The sequence below is a fragment of the Echiichthys vipera genome (assembly GCF_963691815.1).
Source record: "Echiichthys vipera genome assembly, chromosome: X".
Lineage (NCBI taxonomy): Eukaryota > Metazoa > Chordata > Actinopteri > Perciformes > Trachinidae > Echiichthys > Echiichthys vipera.
Window position 1 is genome coordinate 45,102,734 of NC_139825.1, and position 15,023 is coordinate 45,117,756.

Below are 15,023 nucleotides of genomic sequence, written 5' to 3' on the forward strand. Positions count from 1 at the left end.
CACCAGAACATTGGCCTGTACCATTAGTGACCTTAGTGATCAATGTTTCCTCATATCTTTTGGGTTTTCTGGAGGGGGTATGTCGTGCCGTGGTGGTGAACATTGGCGTCACATCAGAAAGCAGTAAGTAGCTATAACTTGAGCATAAATTGTCCAGTCTGCCCCAAACATCTCATGCATGACAAGAGCTTCGCCCTGAACAAACCTAGATGACAATAATGCGTAACATTGAGAGCGCACCTTACTGGCACACCTTAAATTACTGCCCCTCTTCCAGAATGGACGTACTTTTATGAAAATCGGCAGGCATGTACACCTCCAGATGTACAAAAAAGCCTCTTCTCAAAAAATCCTAAACTCAGCAGGAAGTTGGCCATTTTGGATTTTATGGACATTTTCCGACATTTGCACGTGTCGTACTTGATAAACTCCTCCTAGAGATTTGACCTGATCGAGTTGACGGTATCATCTAAAGACCTTTGTGATTAAAGTTACCTAATTTTGTTGCATTTTTCTGAAGCACTTACCCGTGGTGTGGGGGTGAATATTGGCGCGTTTCCATGAAACAGAAAGTAGCTAATAACGTCAGCATAAATTGTCCAATTTGCTCCAAACTTCTAATGTCGATGAGAGTCCGGCAGAACACAGAAAGTAGCTATAACTCGAGCAATAGCTGTCCAATCTGCCCAAATGTCTCATGCATTACAAGAGCCCCACCCTGAACAAACCTAGATGACATCATTGACAAAAATTTAGAGCACCCCCTACTGGCACACCTTAGCCCTCGTAGGTTATTTTCTCGACCTTGCATACTTTTGTAAAGTCCTCTTTTAAGTGTTTTATATGAAAATGTTCAAAACAAACTCACCTTTATGTACAGTGAGGCCCAAATTTGTCCTAGGGCAACGTGTAAATAGATTATTTGGCCCAAACGCTGAAAATTGAATTTCCGCCTTTTCAAATTCTTCATATCTCTTATGAAAACATACCTTTACTCATGTGGACGAACTGTTCTTGTGTTTGTAATGAGTTGACAAAAGTCTTAGGTTCACAAAAGTAGTGTAATATATGAATTAAATAGTAGATAAATGTAAAATAAATGTCTGAAGTGGAATTTTGTCAATATCGCTTTTTTGAGAAAAAGTGTTGAGATGAAATGGGACTTCATGCTACATATCTAACTTCATGGGATGTGTGCAAATGAAGAAAAATAGCAATACAAATATTTCTCTTCCAAATCAAATATTCATTATATACAAAAAGAAACCCACAATTTACAATATTTACATAATGTGAATGTCTTTATGCTTCATTTATTCAGCGGGGCCATGTGCTGGCGAGGTGGTGATGGCTGTGGTGCAGGCACAGGACAAGGAACACAGGACCAGGATGATGTGTTCCTGGTGGCAAACAGAAAAGGGTTTCACTGTAATATTCAGTATAAAAATCAGATAGAAATAAAGAAATGCCTTTCTATGAAAGACAGTTTCATCGGCACAGAACAGTGTGCTGAACTAGTGGCCAAAACAGATCCATTCATCTAGACCAGGGGTGTCAAACTGATCCAGTAAAGGGTCGCTGTGGCTCCAAGTTTTCATTCCAACCAATCAAAAACACATCTGATCCAACAAAACTGTGTGAAGACAATTCAGGTGATTGAATAAGTCGAGTCAGATGTGTTCTTGCTCAGTTGGAATGAAAACCTGCAGCCACTTTACTGGATCAGTTGACACCGAAGCTCACTAATCAATAATAAAAAACTAAATACCATATTTTCCGCACTATAAGGCGCACCACATTATAAGGCACACCTTCAATAAATGGCTTATTTTGAATTTTTTCATGTATAAGGCGCACCGCATTATAAGGCGCATAGAAAAGACGCTACAGTCGAGGCTGGGGTTACGTTAAGGACCGCCTCTAAATTTATTGATGTTAAGTTTGCGTGCTAGCGCTGTTGCCTTCAGTGGAATAGTGATTGTACTGACACTTCTACTTGCTGCTCTCTGTTCAACAACCCACTGTTTGAGTTTGTCCTCCACCTGTAGCCGTCTCGCTCTGTTCCCTCGGAAACTCTTCTTTACTTGGCGCAGGTCATCTTGTTGCTTCCTCCACTTCCGCACCATTGATTGGTTCATGTTAAACTCTCTCTCTGCTGCTCTATTCCCGTGTTCTGCTGCGTGACTTAAGGCCTTGAGTGGAAACTCTGCGTCGTAAGCGTGTCTCTTAATAGGAGCCATTTTGGGCTCTTTACACAAACACACACATGGAAATGAAACGGCACGCTTCGCGCAGTCACATATCTCAACATGCACTGCGCGTTACTTCTTCTACGGGGGAAAATAGATTCGGCGGCTGCTCACCGTAGTTGCGAGACCTGTTGTGGCTCAATATTGGTCCATATATAAGGAGCACCGGATTATAAGGCGGAAGAGGGGAGTCGGGCAATATATAGACCACATTTGTACGCTGTGTAATCGCTAAGATATTGATATGAACACTGAAAAAACATCACAAGGACGTGCCAGCACGGGCGTCGACCTCAAAGGGTCAAATTACAGCCCCTTCTCCAGGGTGGATGTACTTTTATGAAAATGGGTAGGCATATTTAACATCTCCAGTCGTACAAAAAAGCCTCTTGGAGCAAAATCGTAAACTCAACAGGAAGTCAGCCATTTTCGATTTTATGCCCATTTTCGGACATTTGCATGTGTCATACTTTAACAAACTCCTCCTAGAGATTTAACCTGATCGACTTCAAAACCAGTATCATCTAAAGACTGGTTTGATCAAAATGACCTCATATCGTTTTTATATTTTTGGAGCATGTGGTTGTGGCGTGGTAGCGAATATTGACATCACGTTATAAAACAGGAAGTTGTTGTAATTTGAGGATATAATGTTCAATTAAAGATTGGATAAACTGATGAGAGTCCAGCCCTGAACAAAATACAATACTCCCTCATAGTTAGAGCGCCCCCTATTGGTGACAGGAAATATTTCGGCTTTTTGATGCCGTGGCCTGGCGGGGAATATTGATGCCCAGGTGCCGTCCAGCGCCACTCAGTGGATGCAGGAAGTGGGGAAGGTCAAGAAACAGGAAGTTTCTGTAACTTGAGCATACATAGTGCAATCTTCACCAAACTTCTGATGGTTGATAAGGCTCCCGTCCTGAACATAACCACAACCAAATATTCACTTAAAGTCAGAGCGCCCACCATGGGCGACAGGAAATATGTGGCTTTTTGAGGCTTTTTGATGGTGTCATACTTTTTATGAACTCCTAGAGATTCAACCTGATAGGCTTCAAAATCGGCCTGTACCGTCCAAAGACCTTAGTGTTTTAAGTTACCTGATAAGGTTTCAGTTTTCTTGAGGGTATGGCCTTGGGGTGGCAATGAACATTGGCGTTATATAAGGAAAAAAAAGTAGCTATAACTTAAGCATAAATTACCCAGTCTCCATGTTATATGTTATGCATGAAAAGAGCCCTCCTCTGAACAAACCTACATGGCAATATTGACTAACAATGAGACCGCCACCTATTGGCAACAGGAAGTCAGCATTATATGACAAACTTCATCTGATTCACATCAAATTTTCAATGTTTGTTCTTCGTTTGATGTACAGGAAGGCAAAGCAAGTTTGATAGGTGCTCTCTGGTGCCCCCACAGTGGACGCAGGAAGTGCGTCAGGTTATGAAACAGGAAATTGTTGTAACTTTAGCATACATTGCCAAATTTCTGAGGCATGACAAGACCCCAAGACAAATGACGGCCGCTATGTCATAGTTTCGGGCACACTTCAGAACACACCAGTGGTCTTAGTTTCGGTTTATGTGCACACCCCCACATGGGTGGGGACTTCAACCTGGTTCAGATCCTGGGAGGTTTAGAAACCCCCATGGTAAAGCCTTCTCCTTTTTTCCCATGTACACCAGACATTCTCCCGAATAGATTTGTTTTTACTCGATAACAACCTCCTCAACTGTGTGAATGCGTGTGAATATAGCCTAATAGTCACTTCTGACCATGCTCCTGCCAAAGTTGACATTAGTTTTCCACGGGATACAATTCCACATTCACAATGGAGGTTAAGCTCACACTTACTGTTGGATAGTAAGTTTAAAGATTTTGTTGCGATCCACATAGAGTTCAATGACACGCCTGTCGTCAGCAGTTGCACTCTATGGGAAGCGCTTGAAGCTACTATTTGGGGACAGGGATATATCCTATAGGGGCTGAATGGGCTAGGCTGGTGGAAAAAGGCAGAGAAACTGGTGAAACTTGAGGGAACTTACTCCATCCAAGGTCTCCCCTAATCCGGTTGACGTTAATACCATTAAATTGGGGCGGTATGTAGCTCAGTCCATAGGTGACTGGGCTGGGAACCAGAGGGTTGCTGGTTTGAGTCCCTGTGTGGTGCTGTTGAGCAAGGCACCGAACCCCCAACTGCTCGGGGCGCCGGTCACTGGCAGCCCCCTCGCTCTAACATCTCTCCATTGGTTGCATGTATATAGGTCCTGTCTGTGCATGTGTGTGTATTTTGGGCCTGTGTGAGTGTAAAATGAAAAATAATAGAGTGAAAATTTAATTTCCCCATTCGCGGGACTAATCAAGGAATTCTTCTTCTTCTTCTTAAAATTTGGATCCAGTTCAGGAAGCAGTATGGCTTGCGAAGGGCTTCGATCCTTGGCCCGGTTTTGAATAACCATGTGTTTCTCCCTTCCTGCACCGACCCTGAATTCCGCATATGGTCAGATAAGGGCCTCAAGCGCCTAATGACCTGTATGACGAAGGCGTTTTTGTGTCCTTTGCATTTATGTCAGACATACAGCCTGTCCAATAGAAACTATTTCAGTACCTTCAAATGAGACATTTTATCCAAAAGCAATTCCCACATTTTCTGAACCGTCCCCCTGAAGCTGAGATGGACCAATCCCTGGCTCTCAACGTACAACACAAACGACTGATATCTGTCATTTATTATAAGATTGTTCTTCTGAGCCCAGTCCCCACTGTATCACCCAAAAATGCATTGGAAAAGGATTTTGGGGTAGACATTACTGAGGCCCAGTGGAGGGACATTTCTTAAACCCGTCCACTCATCCTCGATTTGTGCCAGGCACGGCCTTTTACAGTGGAAGGTGCTCCAAAGAGCCCATTTCACCAATGCTAAACTGGCTGAGATATACCCTAGTCACAGCGATGCTTGTAACCGTTGTAACTAGTCCCCAGCCGACCACGCACACATGTTATGGACGTGCCCGAAGCGTGCTGAATTTTGGTTCAATATATTTCAAACTCTCAAACAGGCTCTTAAAACACATTTGTAACCCAATCCTCTGACGGCTCTTTTTGGGCTCCCTCTGTCTAAAACTCTGCCCATTGCTACACAACGCACCGTGGCCTTTACCACCCTGCTAGCCGGAGGTAACATTATCCTAAAATTGAAACATGTTTTATACACCGACTCATAATCATCAAAATAGTCTTACTGTTACTTCTGATGATGCTGAGGACACTTCCTAGTGCCTGGAAGGAGAGAGACAACACCGCTCACCCCTTCTTTTATTATTATTATTATTATTATTATTATTATTATTTTGTGTTGTTGTTGTTTTTCTCTTTCATGAATTACTTTATTCATTTTTGCTTTTTTTACTTTACCTATCTGCTTATGCTACATGTTGTTCAATTACTTGGTTGGTTATTGTGACGGATAGCGGGATTCATGTTGGAGTATTTCTGTTCTTTTTATTCACCTTAAAGCAGACACATTGTGCACCTATCATACCTTTTCTTGTGTACTTGTCTGCATAATTCAATTTAAGAAAAAGAAAACAAAAAAAAACATGGTGTGCACATTAAAGTTGGGTACGTTACTTATATGCTCCTTCTTGTGTTGTGTGGTAGTACGATTACATCACATTCAGCTTAGTTTAGGTTGGTTCTCTGGGGACAAAGTTAGTGATCTACCTGCTGAGCTGTTCTGCTGCTGTCTATACAACAGCTTTTAAATATATATATATATATATATTTATCCCAATGCCCATCAATATATGACATTTTTTTGGTACCGTGCTTTTCGGAGTAAAAGTCTCACTGGCTGAAAATGCAAAATAAAGAAGGAAAAAAACAGATATAAGTCGCACTAGAGTATACGTCGCATTTTTGGGGAAATGTATTTGATAAAATCCAACACCAAGAAACGACATTTCATCTTGAACGGCGATTTAAAATAAAACTAGAACAGAGAACAACAGGCTGAATAAGTGTTTACGTTATATGACGCATAAACAACGACCTGAGAACGTGCCTGGTGTGTTAACGTAACATGTTACGGTAAGAGTCATTCACAGAACTATAACATATAGAACCTGCTTTACGTTTACCAAACACTCTGTCACTAATCACACAGAACTATAACATATAGAACATGCTCTACGTTTACCAAACACTCTGTCACTGCTAATCACACAGAACTATAACATATAGAACATGCTCTACGTTTACCAAACACTCTGTCACTGCTAATCACACAGAACTATAACATATAGAACACGCTCTACGTTTACCAAACACTCTGTCACTAATCACACAGAACTATAACATATAGAACATGCTCTACGTTTACCAAACACTCTGTCACTAATCACACAGAACTATAACATATAGAACATGCTCTACATTTACCAAACAATCTGTCACTAATCACACAGAACTATAACACGTAGAACATGCTCTACGTTTACCAAACACTCTGTCACTAATCACACAGAACTATAACATATAGAACATGCTCTACGTGTACCAAACACTCTGTCACTAATCACACAGAACTATAACATATAGAACATGCTCTACGTGTACCAAACACTCTGTCACTAATCACACAGAACTATAACATATAGAACATGCTCTACGTTTACCAAACACTCTGTCACTGCTAATCACTAAATCCACTGAACTCTTCTTCCTCGGTGTCACTTCTGAACAACTCCGCCAACTCCAAAGGTAGACGATGCGCCGCTTAGCTCAAGCATTAGCAGGTAGCATCTTTATTTCACAACCCACTTCTGCCATGACCCGCCCCCGCCGAATTTTGACTGGTTGACGTGTGTGTGTGACGATTGCTGATATACGCCTAGTCTCTTACGTGATTGAGATAAATAACAGCCCGGGCTATTATTTGATATTTTACGGTAATGTGTTAATAATTTCACACATAAGTCGCACCCCCGGCCAAACTATGACAAAAACTGTGACTTATAATCCGAAAAATACGGTATATGTTGTTTTAATAAACTTTAATACCATAAAAAAGTGATTATTTTAATATATGTACATATGTATATGCTTATATTGTAGACATATGTATGTACATATATATCCATCAATAAATGTTGATAAGCATGTAAATATTAGGCAAAAGAAAGACATAAGCATAAATTTGCATTTATGAATTAAATATATATTGTAGTGTTGCCCGGTAAACCAATACTAGAAAGGTACCGCGGTACCATGCTGTTTAATTTTTTCATTATGGTAAATGGACTTGTACTTATAAAGCGCCTTTCTAGTCATCTGACTACTCAAGGCGCTTCACAGTGTGTGTCACATTCACCCATTCACACAGACATTCACACTGATGGCAGTGGACATCTACACACCATCTAATGTAACCATTCACACCACATTTACACACCCATGCGCAGCACGGGGAGCAATTCGGGGTTCAGTGTCTTGCCCAAGGACACTTCGACATGTGGGGGGGAGATGGGGATCAAACCACCAATCTCTCAAACAGAGGACGACCCACTCTGCCACCAAGCCACAGCCGCCCCATTGGTATCGGTACTTTCTGAACTTAGTGTAACAGCGGCGCAGCGTGTCTGTGGGCAGCTTATCTCTGCTTCATCACTGCCTGCAAACAGAGTGGGTATGGTTTCATAGTGACAGACAGTCACAGAGCAAGACAGACTTGTTTATAAGCAGAAGCATGGAGTGAAATAGTCGGCATTCAGGGCAAGACACAGACACCACACAGCCCGATGCTTTAAATCGATACAGACCAAGGGAGCCAACACGTCCAACTTGGAGAAACCTCGAGCTGACAGACATGCGGACCTGTTCAAAGAGTTCAGAGAGATGCTGGTTAGAGATAGCTGAAATAAATATCCCCCAGGTGTAACCTTAACTCAAGCGAGGATTTTGTGATAAGTGAACTTTTAAACCATCACAGTTGCACAAGGCAGTCAGGGGTAAAGCTAACTGTTTAATTGTCCCATGTGGTTCAAACATCTCTCTCTGCAAACACAACACTTACACTGGTAACATTAACTTAACCATAACATGCTGATCAACAACACCAGTTATAAACAATCTATTTTAAGTCAGAACTGGTGATATAATTATAACATGTACATTTTTGTCAATACTTTATAATACAAATTGTAATTTACATTAGTGTAAAATGGTCTGGTTACAGCACAGACCTCCACCAGGTCTACGTCATTTGCGTTGTGCTATAGTGCACTACTGTAGTGTGCAGGCTGATAATCCAAGATTTGAACTTTATCAACATGACTCAAATTTCCCCTTTGTGGGAAGATTAGAATAGAAGATTATATTATTTTATAAATCAAAACTGTTTATGAGCTATTCAGCTGGGCAGCTTTTACACAAAATAGATTTTATTAAGTGTTTTAAATTATCAAAAAATAAATTAACCCTCCTGTTCTCCTAAGGGTCAATTTGACCCCATTTAATGTTTAACATCTCTAAATAATGTCATTTTTGTTTTTTTGCTTTATATTTATGACTTTTCCTCATTTTATGGGGACGACTCATAAAAAACCTAAAATTGTCATGATTATATATATGTTTTTATTGTTCTTATCGTACATGTACTTGTGGCATCAGTGTTCCTTTGGGTCAGTTTGATCATCTGGATGATTTAATCATTATTATAATTGTTTATTTTATAATTCAAATATTATATGAGGTCAAATTCACGCTGCTGTCCTTGATAACGGACGTTACTTTCATTCCAGATGTTACAAATAACACAAAATAGCACTTAAAATAACAGACTTACTTTAAAACACACACACAGAAATCCCTCCATGCAGTTTAACATCAGTGATATTTTTCATTCTGTTAAATAAAAACATAAAGTACCCGACTTAACTTGAGTCACACATTGATTATGATCATTTTCCAGATGTTTAAACTGCTACGGTCAAATTGACCCCAAGAATAAATGGTGTTAGTAAAATTTGAGGGCAACAGGAGGGTTAAATACTAAAATCTGTACCCTAATATTTTATTCCTTTACTTTTTGATGATGTTATAGTTTCCCGCCTCGCTATCGCTTCAGTATCTGTATCTGTATATTTTTGGACAGGTATTGTACCAAAGTCATAATTTTGGTATTGTGACACATATAAAAATAGACTGCCCACTGGGAGAACATCAACACAGTTACAATATAATGGTAATACTAAAAACTTATGGGCAGTGTTTAAAGCATCCCATGTGAAGGTCAGAATTTAGTGTCACTACAGGCTTTCCCACTGAGCGGACCTCACAGCACTGAGCAAAGGTCGACTCTCCAGATCTCCTATTTTACGATCCAAGAAATCATTGTGAAAGTGGTCAAAGGTGAAGCACGTATGCAACACATGTTTGTCTCGAGCTTCTGTTCTTCAGACCAAATGGTATTGTCAGTAATCTTGCCTGTCAGTGATGTGACTTTAAATATGAGAGGCAGATTTAGGGGGACGACTGGGCGGCAGTAGCCATAGTAGTAGTCCATAGGTGATTTGCCTGGGAACTGTAGGGTTGCTGGTTCAAGTCCCTGTGTGTACCATGTATGGAGCATTGTCTGGTGGCTGGAGAGGTGCCAGTTCATCTCCTGGGCACTGCCGAGGTGCTATTGATCACTGAACCCCCAACTGCTCAGGGCGCTGGTCACTGGCAGCCCCCTCGCTCTGACATCTCTCTATTAGTTGCATGTATAGGTCCTGTCTGTGCATGTGTGTGTATTTCGGGCCTGTGTGTGTAACATGATTAATAATAAGAGTGAAAAAAATTAAATTTCCCCGTTGCGGGATAAATAAAGTAATTCTTCTTCTTCTTAGGGCGCACTCACACTGTCCTTCTGGCCGGGGCCAAAACCGTTTTTTCAGCTAAAGCCTAGTACCTTTAAGCAGTGTGAGTGCACCCGCTCCGCGCATAACTGAACTTGAAAGAGGTGGGCTTTAGCGGAGCCGTTTGCACATGTACGAACACGAGCGTGCGCACGTGTACGAGCACGAGCCCGACGGCAGTAGCGTTATGTCCGCCTGTTCGGACATGTAAATAGAAGGACGGACCTTGCTTGGACATTTAACAACAACAACAATGGCGGTGAAAGGTTCACGTTGGTGTGATGCGGAGGTGGAGTGTTTACTGCAGATTTGGTCGGATGAAAATATTCAAAAACAGTCGACAAGAGGTGTTACGGCGTGATGGCGTATGGACAGCAAGAAGCATTGGCCGGCTCTGGCAGTGTAAGTACAGACGGGGCTGGGGTGCGGGGGGAGAGGGAGGGGGGACAAGTACCCTAAAGCCCGGGTCGCGGTGCGGAAGGACAGTGTGAGTGCGCCCTTAAGGAGGATAAATCAGCCCGAAACTACCGCAGTGATCACCTTTTATCTGTTTATTTAGCAAAATATTTGGAAAGACGACTTTCATTCAACGATCACTTTCATGCGGGCAACAAAATGAGTAGACGTCACACTTTCCAAATTGTATTGTATTGTATTTCATTACAGACATGTCAGGATTAAAATAAAGCCCAGAGGGTGGCTCTGAGTTAGAGAAGCAGACCAAAAAGCAGCTGAAGGCCACATGAGGACTTTGGATCCAAAACAGGGATAATTGACGAGAGGGGAAATGAAGGCCGGCCAAATATTTCAAGGCTCACCGCTTGTTATGGAACAAAAACATTAAAAATGCTTTTTTAAATAAACAAAAAACGAGACCAACATGTATGTATGTTCACAGTAGGATTGTTAGACTGATCAAGATCAAGAGACCGCAGACGCCAGCCGAGTTGATCTGAGTTTTAGTGCAATTTGCTATTTTGCATCTGAGAACACATTTCTTCTGTTTGGGCTCTGAGAGACTCCGGTTATAAAGCGGGGTTAAATGTAATCATCATGTTACGTATCAATTTCCTCGACTTTGCCTTAAATTCTTGAAGAAAACTTTGTTCTTGTCGTATGCCTCCACAGCCCGTTCTCATTCCCAGAGCATCAAATACTGTCGTTTCGTCACGGCTCTTGGCATTTGATCCGAACTCCGGACTTTCTCACAGGAGGCTGCGGTTGGTGTCCCATAAGGTCACTGTACTTACAAACGCACTTCGTTTAACCCTTCACACAATCTTTTCCTTACCCTAGCCAAGTTTTTTTGTTGTCTGTACCTAACCACATATTTTGAAGAATCCATAAACGGAGAAACGTCTTGATGAATTGAAGTAATAAGGGACAACATTTAACAACAGCAAAACTACATGAAAACATCTGTTTACTGACATTTAACAACGACTGTTGTTTACTGACTCTCACGACTCTTGCAGTATAATCTGCCTGTTTCAGAAAGCCAGTTTAGCCTGAGCGGGTCGAGCCAGACTGCATGCCTGAGCAATGCATGGCGACTACAGCGCTGCCTGCCTTTCTACATTAATATATACCTATGATAATGGCTATAAATAATTCATTCTTTCATTCATCTTCAACCGCTTATCCCGGGGTCAGGGGGTGCTTGAGCCGATCCCAGATGACATCGGGCGTGAGGCGGGGTACACCCTGGACAGGACGCCAGTCTATCACAGGACACATAGAGACAAACAGAGACAGACAAACATTCACACCTACGGGCAATTTTTAGAGTCATCAATGAACCGAACACCTGCACGTCTTTGGACTGTGGGAGGAAACCGGAGAACCCGGAGAAAACCCACGCAGACACGGGGAGAACATGCAAACTCCGCACAGAAAGGCCCAGGGATGTGAACCTGTAACCTTCTTGCTGTGAGGCGACAGTGCTAACCACTACACCACCGTGTAGCCCGCTATAAATAATAGGATGTTTAATTTAATTTTATTACAAATGTCTTTATAATTCAGAGACGGTTGAAATTCTGATCACAGAAATGAAACAGAAACCGAAAGTGTTGAGTTAAATAGAGATATCTGCATTGTGTTCATGTCTGTCACATTATACCTATACACACCCATCACAACTGCAGTGAAAGGGCTGTTATGATGCTAATATGACTGTCTGAAGACCATTTCACTGTCTTGTTTTCCTCCAAGTTGCTTGTGTCTCATGGTAAAAGATAGGCAAGGCTTACATGCTCGGGTTTGGCAATGCACACACAACGCTGATGCTAGCAGTGTGGTCCAGCTGTAATCCTAAACTCTGAGGTAAAAAAAACCCTGAGATAAGAAACTCGAGACATGATTCTACGCTCGCAATCTGATCCAGTAACGATGTGTTTAGACATTTGTGCTTTATCAACATGACTCAATAAAAATTGCAAATTTCCCCTTTTGAGTTAGCCAGTAATGATGTGTTTGGAGATTTGTGCTTGAGAATTTGAAAATATTAGACATTAATTGAGATATTTAACCCTGTAAAGCCTGACCCATGAAAAAATAGTCAGAAAATTCTAATTTTTTGGCACTGAAATGTTTATTATAGCCTCAAACAAAATCCCTTTTTTTTGTATCACATTTGATACATAGGGGTTGTTTTGGCAACTTTTTGTTCACAACTTATGTTAATTTTAGATACAAAAACAGATTTTCCCACAACATTTTGACAATATAGAACATTTCAGGTAGTTTTGCTCCTGTCACAGCGTTCACCTGTGCCTTCCTCAACACATGCAATGAAATCGACTGATTGATATTTATTTTTCTCCACATAAAATGTAATTTAAGATGGCATTTCAGCCATTAATTAGAATAATCAAATCATCAAGATAGTCTGTGTATTGTAGTACATGTATTGATGTAGATTATATTACAAAATTGTGACATGAGAGTTCAGGGATAAATTACTTTATATACCTACAGTATCAAATTTGATACACTAATTTTTAACACGATTCAACTCTAATATAAAGAATGAATTATTAAATAATTATGCATTGTTTCAATACAGAAGATATTTATCATGAGAAATTAGTAACAAAAATGTTTTTATTCTGACTGTAAGTTCTTGAAAATGGCTGATCTGATGACGGCAGCCATTTTGAAAAGGTGTGTGGCTGATCTGATGACGGCAGCCATTTTGAAAAGGTGTGTGACTGATCTGATGACGGCAGCCATTTTGAAAAGGTGTGTGGCTGATCTGATGACGGCAGCCATTTTGAAAAGGTGTGTGGCTGATCTGATGACGGCAGCCATTTTGAAAAGGTGTGTGGCTGATCTGATGACGGCAGCCATTTTGAAAAGGTGTGTGGCTGATCTGATGACGGCAGCCATTTTGAAAAGGTCAAAAAAAGCCCCTCCAATGACTGCGTTGGAATGATAATCCACTAGGGGGCAGAGTACAGGTATCAAGTCGTATACAACAGGTTTTTAAGGAAAGTTTTGATAATGTTGATAAAATAGATCTCTCAGAAACTAGCGTAGCAAATATGATACAAATGGTTTTATAGGGTTAACAGCATTCAGTGACTTTATTTCAGCTGCTTCAACTATTGTAGTGACTTTACACACAGTCAATGAAATGCTTGAATGAGTTTCTATATTATGTGCAATAAACATTTTAGTGGAACTACTCACAAGCACAATTTATTCTCAACAACAGGTTCATGTAATATGGTACTAGATTATGCACAAAAAATCCTATATGTTACGAAACGGGCAATGGAAGTCGACCACAGCGTTTGCTTTTTGCTTTTTTGTGATGGGGAAACGAACCCTGCTCGCCCGGTCTTGTCTGTCCTGTCTTTTGGGACCTGTCCACCTCACCAACCTGCCTCCTTAAGTGGAGATCTGCAGTCTTATATGTCCCCTGCTTTTAATACGTGGAATACACACAAAATACAGCACATTACTTTAAGTTGTTATGTACGAAAAGTGCATGAGAACAACCTGTCTAATGCCATCTTCAGGTCAAAATAGGGTTGGGTGAAATGGCTTAAATCTTGTATCCTGATTTAGGTCATTGAATTTCTCAAGAACACTATACAGTATATCACCATGCAGCATGTTTGCTGATACTTCAATAGATGAATAGTGAAATAACCTTAAGCTAAAGTCTTTTTTTTGTATACTTTTACTTACTTCTTTACACACAGTCACTGAAATGCTGTTCATTCAGAATATGCAGCATATTTAAGACTCACTTTTAAACTAACCCTGACACCATTATACCAGTGTAAGTCAGTTTCTATATTATGCAATAAACATTTTAGTGAAACTACTCTAACCATCCGGAGCTGTTAAAAAACTCCATTAAAAGAAGACATGCGTGACTTTATATTAGAGTGACCTGATGTTGTTAATATTTAAAAATGAGGGCAAATAAATGACTGGCAGCAAATAACATCTGTAGCTTTAGACAGACCTGAGTAACAAACTGATTCCCGACCAGGATTTTGGTTCTTCATACAGTAAACTTTAAGTATGCGCTCTGATCTGGAGTGAATCAATGACAAAGTGACTCTTTAGAGGGAGGAGACAGAGAGAACCTCAGGGTTTGTTGGAGGAAACCTTGCTGGCAGGTCAGAGTCTGTTATCTCGGTGCCTCATCCAGGGTTTAAGATAACCGAAAATCCAGAGTTACCCTCATGTCAGGCTTACAAAGAGTTTCCAATCACCCTGCTTTCTGAAACAGAAAGGTGTTGGTGTAAATTCATGTGTTGGGGAGCAAATTACTGGATTAACGAGATCTCATCTTCAGCCTCTTATCCGGGGTCGGGTCGCGGGGGCAGCAGCTTTAGCAGGGGACCCCAAA